Raw genomic sequence first — 17,143 nt, forward strand, 5'->3', positions numbered from 1 at the left:
CTGGGCTTGTGTGCCACTCCTGACTCCTGTGTGCGTCATCTCTCACTCAGTGGGCCATAGAAAGCCTTTTTTTGTTTTATTTGTTTTCTAAATTCTCCCTGAAAAAAATAATTTTATTTTATTTGGTTTCTAAATTCTTCCTGAAAAAAATCATTTTATTCTATTATTTTTTTTTCCTAAAGTCTCCCTGAAAAAAAAAACAAATCAGTGGGAGATTAATATTGCCCTTTCTGTTTGTGTGCCAGTCTTGACTCCTGGGTGTGCCATCTCTCTCTCTCTCTCTCTCCAATTGTGGGCCATAGAAAGCCTATTATTTTTTTAGCTTGATTTGGGTTCCAAAATCTACCTGAAAAAATCACTACATCAATCAGTGGGAGATAAATATTGGCCTCTGGGCTTGTGTGCCACTCCTGACTCCTGTGTGCGTCATCTCTCACTCAGTGGGCCATAGAAAGCCTTTTTTTGTTTTATTTGTTTTCTAAATTCTCCCTGAAAAAATCATTTTATTTTATTTGGTTTCTAAATTCTTCCTGAAAAAATCATTTTATTCTATTATTTTTTTAAAAATCAAATCAGTGGGAGATTAATATTTACATTTGTGCTTCAGTGACAGTCCTGCGTGTGTGGCATCTCTCTCATTTGTTGCCACCAACAACAGAGTGTGTAACATTGTGCCTGATTTTCGTTGTGGTCTCACTCACCTGTAAAGGGGTAGCTAAATCATACTGAAGTTATAGCTCACCGTGTAATTTGTGTGACAGCAACAAATACCGTTAGTTTGTTTACGTTTTTAAAACAATGAGGAAGTATGGTGGAAGAGGTCGTGGCCGGGGGCGTTCATTGTCAGCTGGTAATGAGGGTAGTGGTAGTGGTGGAGCATCAGCTGGTCGTGGGAAAAAAAATATTGCACCTAAGTCTGGAGCTGTGGAGCCAGGTTCGTCGTCTGGCTACACAAGGCCTCGAACGCTCCCTTTTCTGGGAGTAGGAAAACCGCTTTTAAAGCCGGAGCAGCAAGAGCAAGTTTTGGCTTATCTTGCTGACTCAGCCTCTAGCTCTTTTGCCTCCTCTCGTGAAACTGGTAAATGTCAAAGCAGCGCGTCGTTAGTGGATGTTCACGGTCAGGGACAAGTCGCTTCCTTGTCCTCTTCAGCAAAAACAACAACAGAGAAGAATGCAGCAGGCGACACAACGGGTTACTCCATGGAGCTCTTTACACATACCGTCCCTGGCTTAGAAAGTGAAGCAGTTAACAGTCCATGCCCATTACAAGTTGAATCTGACATGGAGTGCACTGATGCACAGCCACAGCCAGACTACTATGCTGGTCCTTTGACTCAGACCACAACATTGCCCTCGCAGGGTAATGATCAAGAATCAGACCCTGATGAGACTATGTTGCCCCATCACGAACGCTATACCACCGACCGACACGGTGACACAGACGAAGTTGCACACGAGCTACAAGAAGAGGTAATAGATTACCCAGTTCTTGACCCCGATTGGCAGCCATTGGGGGAACAGGGTGCAGGCGGCAGCAGTTCTGAAGCGGAGGAGGAGGGGCCGCAGCAGGCATCAACATCGCAACAGGTTCCATCTGCCGGGCCCGTATCTTGCCCAAAACGCGTGGCAAAGCCAAAACCTGTTGGAGGACAGCGTGGCCATCCGGTTAAAGCTCAGTCTGCAATGCCTGAAAAGGTATCCGATGCTAGAAAGAGTGCAGTCTGGCATTTTTTTAAACAACATCCAATTGATCAGCGCAAAGTCATCTGTCAAAAATGTTCAACTACCTTAAGCAGAGGACAGAATCTGAAAAGTCTCAATACAAGTTGCATGCATAGACATTTAACCACCATGCATTTGCAAGCCTGGACTAACTACCAAACGTCCCTTAAGGTTGTAGCACCCTCGGCCAATGAAGCTAGTCAGCAACGCAACATCCCTTCCGGCAGTGTAGGGCCACCATTTTCCGCACCACCTGCAGTATCTGTGCAGGTTTCTTTGCCAGGCCAAAGCAGTCAGGGTCAGGGAATCACCAGTTTCGTAGTAGGAAACACTGCATCTAGGGCACCGGCGGCAACAATACCATCTCCCACCGTCTCTCAGTCTGCCATGTCCACCGGCACCCCCGCTAGTTCCACGATCTCCAGCTCTCCAGTCCAGCTCACCCTACATGAGACTATGGTTAGAAAAAGGAAGTACTTAGCCTCGCATCCGCGTACACAGGGTTTGAACGCACACATAGCTAGACTAATCTCGTTAGAGATGATGCCCTACCGGTTAGTTGAAAGCGAAGCTTTCAAAGCCCTGATGGACTACGCTGTACCACGCTACGAGCTACCCAGTCGACACTTTTTTTCCAGAAAAGCCATCCCAGCCCTCCACCAGCATGTTAAAGAGCGCATCGTCCATGCACTCAGGCAATCTGTGAGCACAAAGGTGCACCTGACAACAGATGCATGGACCAGTAGGCATGGCCAGGGACGTTACGTGTCCATCACGGCACACTGGGTAAATGTGGTGGATGCAGGGTCCACAGGGGACAGCAAGTTTGGGACAGTTCTGCCTAGCCCACGGTCTAGGAAACAGTTGGCTGTAGCCATTCGCACCCCCTCCTCCTCTTCGTCCTCCTGCAGAAGCGAGAGCTCGTCCACAGACCGCAGTCGCACAACCACTCCATCCGCAGCTGCCACTGTTGCACACCAGGTCTCCCATTATGGGGCAGCTACTGGCAAACGTCAGCAGGCTGTATTGGCTATGAAGTGTTTGGGCGACAACAGACACACCGCGGAAGTTCTGTCCGAGTTCTTGCAGAAAGAAACGCAGTCGTGGCTGGGCACTGTAGATCTTGAGGCAGGCAAGGTAGTGAGTGATAACGGAAGGAATTTCATGGCTGCCATCTCCCTTTCCCAACTGAAACACATTCCTTGCCTGGCTCACACCTTAAACCTGGTGGTGCAGTGCTTCCTGAAAAGTTATCCGGGGTTATCCGACCTGCTCCTCAAAGTGCGTGGACTTTGCTCACATATCCACCGTTCGCCCGTACACTCCAGCCGTATGCAGACCTATCAGCGTTCTTTGAACCTTCCCCAGCATCGCCTAATCATAGACGTTGCAACAAGGTGGAACTCAACACTGCACCTGCTTCAGAGACTGTGCGAACAGAGGCGGGCTGTTATGTTTTTGTGGGAGGATACACATACACGGGCAGGCAGTAGGATGGCAGACATGGAGTTGTCAGGTGTGCAGTGGTCGAAGATTCAAGACATGTGTCAAGTCCTTCAGTGTTTTGAGGAATGCACACGGCTGGTTAGTGCAGACAACGCCATAATAAGCATGAGCATCCCCCTAATGCGTCTGCTGATGCAAAGTTTGACGCACATAAAGGATCAGGCGTCTGCAGCTGAGGAAGAGGAAAGCCTTGATGACAGTCAGCCATTGTCTGGCCAGGGCAGTGTACAGGACGAGTTAGCGGGCGAAGAGGAGGAGGAGGACGAGGAGGATGATGGGGATGATTATATTTTTAATGAGGAAGCTTTTCCGGGGCCACTGGAAATTGGTGGCGCGGCAAGGCCGGGTTCTTGGTTTTGGAGGGACACAAGTGACGTGGATTTGCCTGAAACTGCCCCTCAACCAAGCACAACCGCAGATTTGAGAACTTTGGCCCACATGGCGGATTATGCCTTACGTATCCTCAAAAGGGACACGCATAACTAAAATGATGAACGATGACGATTACTGGTTGGCCTGCCTCTTTGATCCTCGCTATAAAGGCAAATTGCAAAATATAATGCCACATGAGAACTTGGAACTAATATTAGCAACCAAACAATCAACTCTTGTTGACCGTTTGCTTCTGGCATTCCCTGCACACAGCGCCCATGATCGTTCTCACACGAGCTGCAGGGGCCAGCAGACCAGAGGAGTTAGAGGGGCAGAAATCAGAAGTGGCGTTGGCCAGAGGGGTTTTCTGACCAGGTTGTGGAGTGACTTTGCTATGACCGCAGACAGGACAGGTACTGCAGCATCAATTCAAAGTGACAGGAGACAACATTTGTCCAGTATGGTTACAAACTATTTTTCATCCCTTATCGATGTTCTCCCTCAACCGTCATTCCCATTTGATTACTGGGCATCAAAATTAGACACCTGGCCAGAATTGGCAGAATATGCATTGCAGGAGCTTGCTTGCCCGGCAGCTAGTGTCCTATCAGAAAGAGTATTCAGTGCTGCAGGTTCAATACTAACAGAAAAAAGGACTCGTCTGGCTACCCAAAATGTAGATGATCTAACCTTCATTAAAATGAACCACAACTGGATTTCGAAATCTTTTGCCCCACCTTGCCCGGCTGACACCTAGCTTTCCTATGAAAAGGTCTTGCCTGTGGACTATTCTGAATGCCTTTTCCAATCTCGTAATTTTCTGCACCTGATTGTCCAGCATATGACATGTTTACACCTCACTAAATGGCCAAACTCCCCACACGGGGCCGTGGTATCGACACTTGGCGACAGCACCCGTGAGAGTGCTGTTTGTCTGAAGAGGTGGGTGTGCCCGCTTTTGGTCGACGGCACTGCCACTGGGTCCCTCCTAGTACAATAAAGTGTCTCTGGCGGTGGTGGTGCGCACCCAACGTCAGACACACCGTTGTAATATGAGGGGCCCTGGGCCTGTACCGCCGGCCACAAGACAGTTCCCCCCCCAGCTCAAACAGTGCTCTACCACTTGCAAAATTATCTCACAGCTCCACCAATGTTTAGTCTATGCGCTGACATCCTTCAATGCCTGCCACTGACAATACCATTGTATTGACATTTTTGTTATGTTAGGCCTTCGAAGCCTGTCTGCGGTCACTCCTTCCACTAGGCCTCCACTGACCACACCACTGCTTCCCGTGTACCCCTGGAACCAATTTAAAATTGCCTACAGCCATGTGTTATTATTTTAGGCCTTCGATGCCTGTCTGCGGTCACTCCTTCCACTAGGCCTCCACTGACCACACCACTGCTGCCCGTGTACCCCTGTAACCAATTTAAAATTGCCTACAGCCATGTGTTATTATTTTAGGCCTTCGATGCCTGTCTGCGGTCACTCCTTCCACTAGGCCTCCACTGACCACACCACTGCTGCCCGTGTACCCCTGGAACCAATTTAAAATTGCCTACAGCCATGTGTTATTATTTTAGGCCTTCGATGCCTGTCTGCGGTCACTCCTTCCACTAGGCCTCGACTGACCACACCACTGCTGCCCGTGTACCCCTGGAACCAATTTAAAATTGCCTACAGCCATGTGTTATTATTTTAGGCCTTCGATGCCTGTCTGCGGTCACTCCTTCCACTAGGCCTCCACTGACCACACCATTGCTGCCCGTGTACCCCTGGAACCAATTTAAAATTGCCTACAGACATGTGTTATTATTTTAGGCCTTCGATGCCTGTCTGCGGTCACTCCTTCCACTAGGCCTCCACTGACCACACCACTGCTGCCCGTGTACCCCTGGAACCAATTTAAAATTGCCTACAGCCATGTGTTATTATTTTAGGCCTTCGATGCCTGTCTGCGGTCACTCCTTCCACTAGGCCTCCACTGACCACACCACTGCTGCCCGTGTACCCCTGGAACCAATTTAAAATTGCCTACAGCCATGTGTTATTATTTTAGGCCTTCGATGCCTGTCTGCGGTCACTCCTTCCACTAGGCCTCCACTGACCACACCACTGCTGCCCGTGTACCCCTGGAACCAATTTAAAATTGCCTACAGCCATGTGTTATTATTTTAGGCCTTCGATGCCTGTCTGCGGTCACTCCTTCCACTAGGCCTCCACTGACCACACCACTGCTGCCCGTGTACCCCTGGAACCAATTTAAAATTGCCTACAGCCATGTGTTATTATTTTAGGCCTTCGATGCCTGTCTGCGGTCACTCCTTCCACTAGGCCTCCACTGACCACACCACTGCTGCCCGTGTACCCCTGGAACCAATTTAAAATTGCCTACAGCCATGTGTTATTATTTTAGGCCTTCGATGCCTGTCTGCGGTCACACCTTCCACTAGGCCTCCACTGACCACACCACTGCTGCCCGTGTACCCCTGGAACCAATTTAAAATTGCCTACAGCCATGTGTTATTATTTTAGGCCGTCGATGCCTGTCTGCGGTCACTCCTTCCACTAGGCCTCCACTGACCACACCACTGCTGCCCGTGTACCCCTGTAACCAACTTAAAATTGCCTACAGCCATGTGTTATTATTTTAGGCCTTCGATGCCTGTCTGCGGTGACTCCTTCCACTAGGCCTCCACTGACCACACCACTGCTGCCCGTGTACCCCTGGAACCAATTTAAAATTGCCTACAGCCATGTGTTATTATTTTAGGCCTTCGATGCCTGTCGGCGGTCACTCCTTCCACTAGGCCTCCACTGACCACACCACTGCTGCCCGTGTACCCCTGGAACCAACATCAGAAAATATAAAAATAAGTATTTTGCTTATAAAAAAGAAAATACTGGAGAGATATCAAATGCAGACATTTTAAAATTAAAGACAAACACATACAACAAAAATCTGGTACAGTACTAAAAATGGCCACCAGCTACAATAACTTTCTCCTGCAAGTAGTTAACTGAAAGGTTTTTTCAATTTTAAACACAGATATGGCATCCACCGAGTGTTATCCTGTCGCGTCTTCTTTATATTATTGCCAAGAAGATGCAAAACAATGAAAATAATAAAATCATTATTTACCAAAAAAATAGAGTAAGTCAAAACCACATTGCAAATAAACATTCATTACAAATAAAGAAGCAGGGCGCGTCCGAGGGTGAGTATATACCTAATAAGAAAATAATCACCCTCGGACGTGCCCTGCTTCTTTCTGACAGCCTTCCTTCCTAAGAATCAGCCCTTCCTTGGTGTAGAGAGAGGGTTTGTTACACTCCAAGATGTTCCCCAGGTTGCCTTTCCTGAGCTTCGATCTTCCGGCTCTCGTTTAGTAGTTGTTGGAAACTACGCTGCATTAGGCCTACAAATTGGGTATGGGGTGTAGAGAGATGGTGTGTTCCACTCCAAGGTGTTCTCCAGGTTGCCTTTCCTGAGCTTCGATCTTCCGGCTCTCGTTTAGTAGTTGTTGGAAACTACGCTGCATTAGGCCTACAAATTGGGTATGGGGTGTAGAGAGATGGTATGTTCCACTGTAGAGAGATGGTGTGTTCCACTCCAAGGTGTTCCCCAGGTTTCCTCGCCAATGCTTCGATCATCATGCTCTCATTTAGTAGTTGTTGGAAACTACGCTGCATTAGGCCTACAAATTGGGTATGGGGTGTAGAGAGATGGTGTGTTCCACTCCAAGGTGTTCCCCAGGTTTCCTCGCCAATGCTTCGATCATCGTGCTCTCGTTTAGTAGTTGTTGGAAACTACGCTGCATTGGGCCTACAAATTGGGTATGGGGTGTAGAGAGATGGTGTGTTCCACTCCAAGGTGTTCCCCAGGTTGCCTTTCCTGAGCTTCGATCTTCCGGCTCTCATTTAGAAGTTGTTGGAAACTATGCTACATTAGGCTTACAAATTGGGTATGGGGTGTAGAGCGATGGTGTGTTCCACTCCAAGGTGTTCCCCAGGTTGCCTTTCCTGAGCTTCGATCTTCCGGCTCTCGTTTAGTAGTTGTTGGAAACTACGCTGCATTAGGCCTACAAATTGGGTATGGGGTGTAGAGAGATGGTGTGTTCCACTCCAAGGTGTTCTCCAGGTTGCCTTTCCTGAGCTTCGATCTTCCGGCTCTCGTTTAGTAGTTGTTGGAAACTACGCTGCATTAGGCCTACAAATTGGGTATGGGGTGTAGAGAGATGGTGTGTTCCACTGTAGAGAGATGGTGTGTTCCACTCCAAGGTGTTCCCCAGGTTTCCTCGCCAATGCTTCGATCATCATGCTCTCGTTTAGTAGTTGTTGGAAACTACGCTGCATTAGGCCTACAAATTGGGTATGGGGTGTAGAGAGATGGTGTGTTCCACTCCAAGGTGTTCTCCAGGTTGCCTTTCCTGAGCTTCGATCTTCCGGCTCTCGTTTAGTAGTTGTTGGAAACTACGCTGCATTAGGCCTACAAATTGGGTATGGGGTGTAGAGAGATGGTGTGTTCCACTGTAGAGAGATGGTGTGTTCCACTCCAAGGTGTTCCCCAGGTTTCCTCGCCAATGCTTCGATCATCATGCTCTCGTTTAGTAGTTGTTGGAAACTACGCTGCATTAGGCCTACAAATTGGGTATGGGGTGTAGAGAGATGGTGTGTTCCACTCCAAGGTGTTCCCCAGGTTTCCTCGCCAATGCTTCGATCATCATGCTCTCGTTTAGTAGTTGTTGGAAACTACGCTGCATTGGGCCTACAAATTGGGTATGGGGTGTAGAGAGATGGTGTGTTCCACTCCAAGGTGTTCCCCAGGTTGCCTTTCCTGAGCTTCGATCTTCCGGCTCTCGTTTAGTAGTTGTTGGAAACTACGCTGCATTAGGCCTACAAATTGGGTATGGGGTGTAGAGAGATGGTGTGTTCCACTGTAGAGAGATGGTGTGTTCCACTCCAAGGTGTTCCCCAGGTTTCCTCGCCAATGCTTCGATCATCATGCTCTCGTTTAGTAGTTGTTGGAAACTACGCTGCATTAGGCCTACAAATTGGGTATGGGGTGTAGAGAGATGGTGTGTTCCACTCCAAGGTGTTCCCCAGGTTTCCTCGCCAATGCTTCGATCATCATGCTCTCGTTTAGTAGTTGTTGGAAACTACGCTGCATTGGGCCTACAAATTGGGTATGGGGTGTAGAGAGATGGTGTGTTCCACTCCAAGGTGTTCTCCAGGTTGCCTTTCCTGAGCTTCGATCTTCCGGCTCTCGTTTAGTAGTTCTTGGAAACTACACTGCATTAGGCCTACAAATTGGGTATGGGGTGTAGAGAGATGGTGTGTTCCACTCCAAGGTGTTCTCCAGGTTGCCTTTCCTGAGCTTCGATCTTCCGGCTCTCGTTTAGTAGTTGTTGGAAACTACGCTGCATTAGGCCTACAAATTGGGTATGGGGTGTAGAGAGATGGTGTGTTCCACTGTAGAGAGATGGTGTGTTCCACTCCAAGGTGTTCCCCAGGTTTCCTCGCCAATGCTTCGATCATCATGCTCTCGTTTAGTAGTTGTTGGAAACTACGCTGCATTAGGCCTACAAATTGGGTATGGGGTGTAGAGAGATGGTGTGTTCCACTCCAAGGTGTTCCCCAGGTTTCCTCGCCAATGCTTCGATCATCATGCTCTCGTTTAGTAGTTGTTGGAAACTACGCTGCATTGGGCCTACAAATTGGGTATGGGGTGTAGAGAGATGGTGTGTTCCACTCCAAGGTGTTCCCCAGGTTGCCTTTCCTGAGCTTCGATCTTCCGGCTCTCGTTTAGTAGTTGTTGGAAACTACGCTGCATTAGGCCTACAAATTGGGTATGGGGTGTAGAGAGATGGTGTGTTCCACTGTAGAGAGATGGTGTGTTCCACTCCAAGGTGTTCCCCAGGTTTCCTCGCCAATGCTTCGATCATCATGCTCTCGTTTAGTAGTTGTTGGAAACTACGCTGCATTAGGCCTACAAATTGGGTATGGGGTGTAGAGAGATGGTGTGTTCCACTCCAAGGTGTTCCCCAGGTTTCCTCGCCAATGCTTCGATCATCATGCTCTCGTTTAGTAGTTGTTGGAAACTACGCTGCATTGGGCCTACAAATTGGGTATGGGGTGTAGAGAGATGGTGTGTTCCACTCCAAGGTGTTCGCCAGGTTGCCTTTCCTGAGCTTCGATCTTCCGGCTCTCGTTTAGTAGTTCTTGGAAACTACACTGCATTAGGCCTACAAATTGGGTATGGGGTGTAGAGAGATGGTGTGTTCCACTCCAAGGTGTTCTCCAGGTTGCCTTTCCTGAGCTTCGATCTTCCGGCTCTCGTTTAGTAGTTGTTGGAAACTACGCTGCATTAGGCCTACAAATTGGGCATGGGGTGTAGAGAGATGGTGTGTTCCACTCCAAGGTGTTCTCCAGGTTGCCTTTCCTGAGCTTCGATCTTCCGGCTCTCGTTTAGTAGTTGTTGGAAACTACGCTGCATTAGGCCTACAAATTAGGTATGGGGTGTAGAGAGATGGTGTGTTCCACTCCAAGGTGTTCCCCAGGTTTCCTCGCCAATGCTTCGATCATCATGCTCTCGTTTAGTAGTTGTTGGAAACTACGCTGCATTAGACCTACAAATTGGGTATGGGGTGTAGAGAGATGGTGTGTTCCACTCCAAGGTGTTCTCCAGGTTGCCTTTCCTGAACTTCTATCTTCAGGCTCTCATTAAATTGTGGTTAAACGGAACAACTGCATTTGGCGTACTAGTTGGTTTGGGGCCTACTATCGGTGTCTGCCACTCCTTGCTGTTCTGCTGGTTTCCTGTCCTGAAATTCCATTTTCAGGCGCTCGTTAAGTAGTTGTTAATGTTAGACTGCATTTGGCCTACTAGTTGGGTTGGGGCCTACTATCGGTGTCTGCCACTCCTTGCTGTTCTCCTCCACTGAACAAAGCTGTGCCGCCTGTTTACTACTGTTGCCAATTTTGAACTGCATTTCGACTACTTACTGATTTGGGCCTACTCTCTGTGTCAGCCTCTCATTCCAGTTGTCCTCCACTGCAATGCCCCCTGATTAGTCCTGTGTTACCAATTTTGAACTGCATTTAGCCCACTTTATTCTTTGGGCCTATATCTGTGTTTCCTCCTCATCCTGCCCATTGCCCAGCCAGTGATAGATGAGTCTGCTGGTACATTGACCCATAACGCAACATTTCCCGTGCACGCTACACTGCAAGATTGTGACCCTGCTGAAAGTCATGTCCCGCTTCCCGCATACCATACCACCTTACACGGGGACAAACAGGAAGGTGCAGATGAAAGTGCAGGTTCCTTCATCAGGTGGGGGGAGGAATACTAGTTGGCGACGTCACTGGCACAGGGCCTCTCATAGTACGCAAAAGTGTTGCTGCCGGTGGGAGGCGCCCCCGCCGTGCAAACACACCGCTGTACTTTGAGGGGCCCTGTGCCAGTGCCAATGCCAACGAGTGGGCCCCCCCTGCTTGCTCAGGTTCACAGCACTTGCAAAGTTGAAATACTTACCTCTCCCTGCTCCACTGCCGTGACGTGGTCCAGATTTCCTGGGCCCACTAATTACTTGAACCAGCCCTACCCACCACAACTTTAGCCAAATGAACCCCAATTTCAAATGCCTTCCAATTATTATAAGGTAAATTACGCTTGACAAGCTTCATTAAGAAGAATGGATGGTTTTGACATTAAAATGGGCACTCTAGGTGTTTTCCTGGCCCCCACTCACTGCCGACTATGCTGCCCCATTGACTTGCATTGGGTTTCGTGTTTCGGTCGATCCCGACTTTACGTCATAATCGGCCGATTTCACTCGACCCGACTTTTGAGATAGTCGGGTTTCGCGAAACCCGGCTCAACTCTAAAAAGGTCAAGGTCGCTCAACTCTACTCGTGGGTGTATGCCATCCGGACCCGGAGATTTATCTATTTTAATCTTATTTAGCCGGTTTCGCACCTCTTCTTGGGTTAGATTGATGACCCTAAATATAGGGTTTTCATTGTTTCTTGGGATTTCACCTAGCATTTCATTTTCCACCGTGAATACCGTGGAGAAGAAGGTGTTTAATATGTTAGCTTTTTCCTCGTCATCTACAACCATTCTTTCCTCACTATTTTTTAAGGGGCCTACATTTTCAGTTTTTATTCTTTTACTATTGATATAGTTGAAGAACAGTTTGGGATTAGTTTTACTCTCCTTAGCAATGTGCTTCTCTGTTTCCTTTTTGGCAGCTTTAATTAGTTTTTTAGATAAAGTATTTTTCTCCCTATAGTTTTTTAGAGCTTCAATGGTGCCATCCTGCTTTAGTAGTGCAAATGCTTTCTTTTTACTGTTAATTGCCTGTCTTACTTCTTTGTTTAGCCACATTGGGTTTTTCCTATTTCTAGTCCTTTTATTCCCACAAGGTATAAACCGCTTACAGTGCCTATTTAGGATGTTCTTAAACATTTGCCATTTATTATCTGTATTCTTATTTCTGAGGATATTGTCCCAGTCTACCAGATTAAGGGCATCTCTAAGCTGGTCAAACTTTGCCTTCCTAAAGTTCAGTGTTTTTGTGACTCCCTGACAAGTCCCCCTAGTGAAAGACAGGTGAAACTGTACAATATTGTGGTCGCTATTTCCTAGATGCCCGACCACCTGCAGATTTGTTATTCTGTCAGGTCTATTAGATAGTATTAGGTCTAAAAGTGCTGCTCCTCTGGTTGGATTCTGCACCAATTGTGAAAGATAATTTTTCTTGGTTATTAGCAGAAACCTGTTGCCTTTATGGGTTTCACAGGTTTCTGTTTCCCAGTTAATATGCGGGTAGATAAAGTCCCCCATAACCAGGACCTCATTATGGGTTGCAGCTTCATCTATCTGCTTTAGAAGTAGACTTTCCATAGCTTCTGTTATATTTGGGGGTTTGTAACAGACCCCAATGAGTATTTTGTTAACATTTTTCCCTCCATGAATTTCGACCCATATGGACTCGACATCCTCATTCCCTTCGCTAATATCCTCCCTTAAAGTGGACTTTAGACAAGACTTTACATAGAGACAAACCCCTCCTCCTCTCCGATTTTTACGATCCTTTCTAAACAGACTGTAACCCTGTAAGTTAACTGCCCAGTCATAGCTTTCATCTAACCATGTCTCGGTTATTCCCACTATGTCAAAGTTACCTGTAGATATTTCTGCTTTTAGTTCTTCCATCTTGTTTGTCAGGCTTCTGGAGTTTGCGAGCATGCAGTTTAGAGGATTTTGTTTTGTTCCAATCTCCTCGCTGTGGATTGTTTTAGAAATGTTCTTACCTCCCTTCTGAGTATATTTTCCTGGGTCTTCTTTGTTCGAGTCTAATGTTTTTCTTCCCGTCCCCTCTTCTTCTAGTTTAACGCCCTCCTGATGAGTGTAGCGAGTCTTCTGGCGAATGTGTGTTTCCCATGTTTGTTGAGGTGTAGTCCGTCTCTGGCGAGGAGTCCATCGAATAAGTAATTCACACCGTGGTCCAGGAATCCGAATCCTTGTTGTCTGCACCATCGTCTTAGCCAGTTGTATGCATCAAGGATCCTGTTCCATCTCCTGGTGCCATGCCTGTCTACTGGAAGGCTAGAAGAAAAAACTACCTGTGCATCCAGTTCCTTTACTTTCTTCCCCAACTCTTCAAAGTCCTTGCAGATTGTCGGTAGGTCCTTCCTTGCCGTGTCATTGGTGCCAACATGTATCAGAAGAAATGGGTGAACGTTCTTGGAGCTGAAGAGCTTTGGTATCCTATCGGTCACATCCTTGATCATCGCACCTGGAAGGCAGCATACTTCTCTTGCAGTTATGTCCGGTCTGCAGATGGCTGCTTCTGTGCCTCTCAGTAGTGAGTCTCCCACCACCACCACTCTTCGTTGCTTCTTGGATGTACTTTTTGCTGTCACTTGTTGCTGTGTGCCCTTTTCTTTTTTGCTTGCTGGTATTGCTTCATCCTTAGGTGTGCCATCTTCATCCTCTACAAAGTTTTGATATTGGTTCTTCAGTTGTGTGGTTGGTGATTTCTCCATGGTCTTCTTGCTTCTTTTGGTCACATGCTTCCACTCATCTGCTTTTGGAGGTTCTCTGACACTTTTTTCACCTTCTGTGACCAGTAGAGATGCTTCTGTTCTGTCTAGGAAGTCTTCATTCTCTTTGATGAGTTTCAAAGTTGCTATTCTTTCTTCCAGACCCCGCACCTTTTCTTCTAAAAGGGCCACTAGTCTACACTTCTGACAGGTGAAATTCGATTCTTCTTCTGGTCGATCTGTGAACATGTAGCACATGCTGCAGCTCACCATGTAGGTTGTCACATCTGCCATGTTGCTCCTAGATCCTGCTGACTTGCTGTGTGTTTTCCTTCTTGTGTAATCTACTCAGCCAAGCTCTCTTGCAATAAGGTCCTACAGGCAAAAATTCACGAAAATGTTAATCGCAATGACACACTGTACTTGTCAATATTGCATAGTGAGAACTAAGATTGCTGTAAGTCCAAAATTCAGTACAATGACAACATATTTAACAACGTTATATCCTAATGGTCAATATCGGAAAGGAACAGATAAGACAAAATTCAGATTTGCTTGTTCATGTGGACTGTCACTGGAAATTCGATTAGCAAAGAAGTATTTTTTTTAAATTACCGTATATACTCGAGTATAAGCCGACCCGAGTATAAGCCGACCCCCCTAATTTTGCCACAAAAAACTGGGAAAACTTATTGACTCGAGTATAAGCCTAGGGTGGAAATGCAGCATTTACCGGTGAATTTCAAAAATAAAAATAGATCATTATTTCCCCATAGCTGTGCCATATAGTGCTCTGCACCGTTCATATTTCCCCATAGGTGTGAACCATATAGTGCTCTGCACCGTTCATTGTGCCCCCTAGCTGTGCCATATACGGTGCTCTGCACCGTTCACTGTGCCCCATAGCTGTGCCATATACGGTGCTCTGCACCGTTCACTGTGCCCCATAGCTGTGCTGTGCCATATACGGTGCTCTGCACCGTTCACTGTGCCCCATACATAGCTGTGCTGTGCCATATACGGTGCTCTGCACCGTTCACTGTGCCCCATAGCTGTGCTGTGCCATATACGGTGCTCTGCACCGTTCACTGTGCCCCATAGCTGTGCTGTGCCATATACGGTGCTCTGCACCGTTCACTGTGCCCCATAGCTGTGCTGTGCCATATACGGTGCTCTGCACCGTTCACTGTGCCCCATAGCTGTGCTGTGCCATATACGGTGCTCTGCACCGTTCACTGTGCCCCATAGATGTTCCACATAAATTTGTGCCGCCGCTGCCGCAATAAAGAAAAAAAAACACATACTCACCTCCCTTGATTGCAGCTCCCGGCGTCTCGTTCCGGCGCCTCCATCTTCCCGGCGTCTCTGCTCTGACTGATCAGGCAGAGGGCGCCGCGCACACTGTATGCGTCATCGCGCCCTCTGCCTGATCAGTCAGAGAGCAGAGACGCCGGGAAGATGGAGGCGCCGGCCGGGAAGATGGATCGGCGCCCGGCGGCTGGAACGAGGACAGGTGAATATGCTATACTCACCTAGTCCTGGCGATCCTCGCGCTGTCCCCTCCTGTCTTCGGTGCCGCAGCTTCTTTCTCTATCAGCGGTCACCGGCACCGCTGATTAGAGAAATGAATAAGCGGCTCCGCCCCTATGGGAGGTGGAGCCGCTTATTCATTTCTGTAATGAGCGGTCCCACGTGACCGCTGAAGAGAGGAAGAAACTGCAGTGCCGAAGCCCGTGGGACGGCAGGGACAGCGCGAGGATCGCTGGGACTAGGTAAGTATGCCTCAGCGCCCTCAGCCCCTCACCTGCCGACCCCACCGCTACCGTGACTCGAGTATAAGCCGAGGGGGGCACTTTCAGCCCAAAAATTTGGGCTGAAAATCTCGGCTTATACTCGAGTATATACGGTAAGTGTTACTTATTATGCTTTGGGCACTTTTTTGACGGCAGAGGATAATAAACATAAGAAGTAAAAAATAAAGAAAATACTTATACTAATGTGACCACTTACTGAACTCTCCTGAACCACCACTTCTCATCCATCACCCGTCGACTTCTTGTCACATTTCCTAATCAAGTGCGAATTGGCACTTGGATTGGAGAAAATGACAGCATTTATGGCTCACGAGCCTTAGCCTCCCACCTCTGATTTAGATAACATAATACATAATGCATTGAATCAATTATTAATTTGGAAGAGCGAAGCAGTAAATAAGGTACAAATAAAAAAATTATGTATATTCAGGTCTTTTTCTTAGTATTGTTCAATAAATTACTATAAATTATTTAGCTACAGTTCTTATATTTATCACTGTGATTTGTATGCCACATGCATTGCATATCATTGTGCTAAATATTTTAAAATTTTAGTACTCCAATTTTTTTAGTGTCATAGCCTACTTATTGACACAATTTTGGTGAGCCCAAAAAATCAAGGCCACATTTTGATCAGTCTGTTATCTCCGTCAGACGTCTGGTGTATCTGTGGTGTCTAAATCCTTGCTTTGCAGCATACATTGCCTTTTTTTGTCTGGTAACCTTGGTATATACAGTATTTAATGGTTAAAAAAAAAATTAAACCAAAAAACAGGCCACATTTTGAAACAGTCTGTTATGTGCGTCAGACGCCTGGTGCATCTGTGGTGTCCAAATCCTCGCTTTTCAGGCATACATTGCCTTTTTTTGTCTAGTAGCCTTGGTCTACACAGTAAGTAGCAGTTAAAAATTTTAAAAATTAAAATAAACACATACTGAAACAGTCTTATCTCCATCAGATGCTCAGTGTGTCTGTGGTGTCCAAATGCTCGCTTTGCAGGCATACGTTGCCTTTTTTGTCTGCTAGCCTTGGTCTATACAGTATTTAGCAGTTAAAAAACATTTTTAAAGCCAAAAATAGGCCAACAGTCTGTTATCTTTGTCAGATGCCTGGTGTATCTGTGGTGTCCAAATCCTTGCTTCTCAGGCTTACATTGCCTTTTTTTGTCTTGTAGCCTTGGTCTATACAGTATTTAGTTTTTAAAAAAATTAAACCCAAAAAACAGGCCACATATTAAAACAGTCTGCTATCTCCGTGAGACATAACATACATGGAAAAGACAAGGCCGTGGCCAAGCTGAAAGTGGGCCACAACAAAGACCCACATCTTCTCACTCAATCTTCCTGTCCCAGTTTCTAGGAGACCACAGCACACCACTATTGAAGCCAAAGCAGAGTAAAATTGTTGTTGGTTGGATAGCGGATAATGCTTCCGGTCACTTAGCCCCCAGGTCTTCTGCATCGTCAAGTCTGAGTAGCTGTGAGTGTGGACCGCATATTACTCACCCTGATCCTCCTTCCTCCCACCATGCCGTGTGCACTGAGACAACTGATCCCACACTTAACATAGTAACATAGTTAGTAAGGCCGAAAAAAGACATTTGTCCATCCAGTTCAGCCTATATTCCATCATAATAAATCCCCAGATCTACGTCCTTCTACAGAACCTAATTGT

This window comes from Ranitomeya imitator, chromosome 5 (assembly GCF_032444005.1).
Source record: "Ranitomeya imitator isolate aRanImi1 chromosome 5, aRanImi1.pri, whole genome shotgun sequence".
Lineage (NCBI taxonomy): Eukaryota > Metazoa > Chordata > Amphibia > Anura > Dendrobatidae > Ranitomeya > Ranitomeya imitator.